The 4,868-nt window shown below is 32.9% G+C and overlaps 1 long non-coding RNA gene across 1 annotated transcript in view; it reads right to left on the reverse strand.

Annotated features, from left to right (window-relative positions):
* Nucleotides 1-2,034, reverse strand: part of LOC114074399 — a 2,331-nt gene extending 297 nt beyond the window's left edge. Inside the window, exon 1 of the long non-coding RNA XR_003574795.1 lies at nt 1,327-2,034. This is a non-coding gene — a long non-coding RNA (uncharacterized LOC114074399). The remainder of the gene's footprint in view (nt 1-1,326) is intronic.
* Nucleotides 2,035-4,868: the final 2,834 nt, after the last annotated feature.

Consider the following 4,868-nt stretch of genomic DNA (forward strand, 5'->3'; position numbering starts at 1 on the left):
GGGGGGGGGGGGGGGGGGGGGTATAAAGATGAATGAACCAAATAATATATGTTGCATCTTGTACTTCATGGCCCTTAAGTGAGGAATATTATTTTTTCTACGTGGAATGTAGGGGCCTTGTTCTTAATCAATATACTCATCCATTAATTCAGATTTTATAGAAAAGTGTTTTAAATGAGATTCAAGTTCCCTCTGTTGACATCCTTTGAATTGAAGCAACGTCGCGGTGACTCAATTAAAAAAAATAGTTAGAACAATTTTAAAACGGGTAAAAAGATTTTAGAAGGGGAATCAAAGGGAAAAGAGATTAAAGGGAAAAGGGAGTCGCCACCTAATTTTTTAGGAAAACTAGGAAACCGATTAATTATTTAGTTTAAAAGAGAGTCTACGAAACCAAATTGATTCTAGGTAAGGGGTTCAAGTTATTCTGAAGGGTTAGGCATCCTTCGAAATCCACAATTGTGGTTCTTGACTGAGTTTATTTTTTCAAATTGAGCAGGAGAATAAAATAATGTACAAATGTAATAAACATGCAATACACACAATAAAATAAAATAATAATATCGGCTTAAGGTTTGTCTAACATCAATATATACAAAATAATGAATTGAAAAATATAATTCGAAGTCCTTTCGAATAGCTTCAAAGAAGTAAGTTATGGTTACTTGTAAACACACTTAGTAAAAGTGTTAGTAATAAATAAATATGAATAAAGTTGAATACATGAAATAATAACTTAAAAATAAAAACCCATCTTATTAACATGAAAGACCTTAGAAATCGACGATAATTTCTTCAACGGCAATTTTAACTTGTAACGATAACAAATATTGAGAGATGAAAAAAATAAAATAAGATAATATTAAGAACCAAATAAACAATGCAACAAAGATAATGAGAAAAATAACATGATATAGAAAAATAAAATATTCCCACATAATCATATGACATTAACAAATAACGATATAATATAAACTATATAACAAACTAATAAAAACAAGAGCACCACAGTTCGCTGGAAATTTTTAGAAAATGAAATGTAATAATTTTAATAAATCTAAAATCATATAAACAAAAATAAAGCAGCAACTATTGGATGAAGCAAGTAATGAGTCAACAAATAAATAAAAATAAGCAAAAATGAAATGACCCAAAAGTTAAAAAGCGGGCAAAGTAGAGTAGCAAACTAAACATTTTTCTTAATCAAAGAAGATAAAGTTTCTATCGGAAAATAACAATGGCCGGAATTTGAACCCCTCCGGCCAGATCTGAAACGTAGAGAACAAACAAAGTGAAGTACTAAAAAGATAAAACAAAGAAGAATACCCATTTGTCGGAATCAAGTAGTGTTGCTGATTTGGACTTGTGAACTCACTGATAGTGTTCGCCGGAGTTGGCATTGCTATTTTTCGATGTTAGCCGTCCAGTGATGGCATTGGTTGGATATCCATTTCACCGGCAGTGCAGCTGGAGTCGAGCTCGCTTGAGACCTGCAAAAGAAACAAGTAGAAAATACGAAAAAAGGGGGGAAAGGGATAGGGTTCTTTTTGTTAGTTGTACGTGAAGGAACGGGGCTGGATTTAGCAGCGATTTGGTGGCTGGTTAGAGCTGAAAAGCGATGAGAATTTCACCGTAAATGATTTTCATGGCAAGAATGGACGCAAATAAAGTGAAAAAGGGTCTGGTTGTTTGCAAAAGCTCACTGAAAAAGGAAGATAAAGGGAGGTTGGGGTTTAGTTTAATTGTTGTTTGCTGGCTGTTTTGGGGGTTTCAGGTGGTGGTTTGGCCAGGAAAATGGGTCACTTGTTGTTGTTTGCTGCAGCTAATGAGATCTGCTGACAACAGCAGCGAAGAGGAGAAGCGTTGGGTTAACTTTTCACCAGAAAAATGGAGAAAGAAATGGGTTAGAGCAACCGGGGTCTTTTGGGTGGTGGACTTGTCGGATTTCGGCTGAACTCTGGTAACTAGCCAGAAAAATATGAACACTAAAAGAAGTCTTTCAAGACCAAAGGAAATCTGAAAATTACCACTAACATTTTTATCCACCACCTAACCTAATGGATAAATTTTTATTTAAATAGGATTGTAATACAATGGGCCCAAGTTATGGGCTTGAAATTTTGGCTCAAGTATCTGTGCATAAAAATTATATTCGGATTTAAATGAATTTCTAGACTGCACAAAATATGAAAATGAATATTAACAACATAACAGAGAAAAAATGAATATGAAAAAAAAATGTAATGAATGTAATTAATTACATGTGAAAAATTCAACTTAACAGAAATAATAATTTTATAAAGAATGAACAAATATTTGAACATTTGGTTGTGGCAAAATAATATGAACATAACAACCGATATAAATTCTAATACTTCGAGAAAAATGATGATTATCTTAAAAATATCATTAAAATGACAAAACGTGTATTTTATAGCATTTAAAATAAAATACTCAAAAGTATTAATTTAAAAACTATCGGACCAAAATTTGGTGTCAAAAACTTGCCCCTTTGTTTTATTAGGATCAATGAAAGAGATCCTGGTCTAAAAAAGTTGACGAACCCAAATTTGATTTTGTAACCTTTGAACAAAACAAAATGAGATGTTAGTAGATATTTTGAGAAATACTCTACATTCGTCGACTGGGCTGAATATAATCAATAAAGACAAAAATTTATTGTAAACTGAGAACATTCACATACATTAGATGTTACTTGCAAAATTTCAAAATGAAGGTGGTGTACCTTATTGAAAGGAGGTTGACGTGAATAACATGTCACTTTGAACGAGGTGACAACCTAACATGTCTCTTTGAAAGGCGAACGACCCAATTTGAACATAACATGTCACTTTGAACGAGGTGACAACCCAACGTGTCTCTTTGAAAGACGGACGATCCAACTTGAACTTAAAATGTAACTTTGAATAAGGTGACAACCCAACTTAAATATAACATGTCACTCTGAACGAGGTGACAACCAAACGTGTTTATTCGAAAGGCAAACGACCCAACTTGAACTTAACATGTCACTTTGAATGAGGTGACAACCTGACTTAAATATAACATATCTCTTTGAACGAGGTGACAACCCAACGTGTCTCTTTGAAAGGCGGACGACCCAACTTGAATATAACATGTCACTTTTAACGAGGTGATGACCCAACGTGTCTCTTTAAAAGGCGGACGACCCAACTTGAACATAACATGTCACTTTGAACGAGGTGACGACCCAACGTGTCTCTTTTAAAGGCAGACGATCCAACTTGAATATAACATGTCACTTTGAACGAGGTGACGACCCAACGTGTCTCTTTGAAAGGCGGATGATCCAACTTGAACATAACATGTCACTTTGAAAGAGGTGACAAACCAATGCGTCTATTTGAAAGGCGGACGACCCAACTTGAACATAGCATGTCATTTGAAGGGAGATGACAACTCAATCTTGTCTCTTTGAAAGGCGGACGACCCAACTTGAACTTAATATGTCACATAAATTGAGGTGACAAACCAATCTTGAACTTAACGTGTCATTTGAAAGGAGATGACAATCCAATGTTGAACTTAACGTGTCATTTGAAAGGAGATGACAACCAACGTGTCTCTTTAAAAGGTGGACGACCCAACTTGAACTTAACATGAATGACGTATCACAAAATCTGCAATATTATAAATGTTAGTAGCAAATATAACATAAATTATGCAAACATGACCATATGAACAAGGTATTAACCAATGCAATAATTCAAACTTAATAACATCATGAATAAAATAAAATGCTAACTTAAAATGGAGTAACAAAATAAAATGTGTCATATTGAATGACATGACAAACCAATTTGAAAAGAATTAATTTATTTGAGATAATAAATTGATTTCTAAAAGATATCATTTTGAAAGGTATGATGACCTAAAAAAAATTCATTTTGAAGGGTATGACTATCCAAATTTAAGAAAATGTCATTTTGAAGAGTATGACGATCCAAATAAAAAAATGTCATTTTGAAGGATATCACAACCCAAATAAAAAAATGTAACTTTGAAGGGTATGACGACCAAAAAAATAAAAAAAATGTCATTTTGAATGATATGTGGTCCAAAAATAAAAGATGTCATTTTGAAGGATATGATGACCCAAAAATAATTAAAAATAAAAAATGGCATTTGAAGGATATGACGATCCAAAAATAAAAAGATACATAACAATACAAAATATAATTTTAACTATGAAACGATCCACAAAGTTACTTTGGATTAATATGGGGCATAGATTTAAAATGATGTCAGTTTGAAAGGTATGACAACCCAAATTTAAATGTCATTTTGAAGGTATGATTACCGAAAAATGCAAAGATGTCATTTTGAAGGATATGACTATCAAAAATGCAATTTGAACTTTGAAGCAGTCCATAAAGTTATTTGGACAAATACGAAAAGTGAGTTCCAACCCATTTTTATTTATGAACATAATAACAAATTTTAACTTGGTTAGCACCAACAATAGTATTGTACAAAAAATTCTCACAATTCTTTATCTTTTAACTGAGATTGATTTCGAGGTAAATCCTATGGATTCAAGTGGTACCGCAAATGTACTTAAGTAACGACAAGATTTTTCCATCTTGCTACAAACAAAGACTTTAAACTAGACCTAAAATCATGTTTCAAGTGCTCGAACTATAAATAAAGGTCCCAATTTGCACACATTTAAAGTATTTTGATTTGGGAACATCTGCGAAAGCACACTCACACTCCAAAAAAAAGTTAAACACATGCATTGTGATACCATAGGCTTGACTTCATGTTAATCTCCACTAATGTGAGAATATTTGAATTGAAATCATGTAGGGCTCGTTAATAGCTTG

This window comes from Solanum pennellii, chromosome 10 (genome assembly GCF_001406875.1).
Source record: "Solanum pennellii chromosome 10, SPENNV200".
Classification (NCBI taxonomy): Eukaryota; Viridiplantae; Streptophyta; class Magnoliopsida; order Solanales; family Solanaceae; genus Solanum; species Solanum pennellii.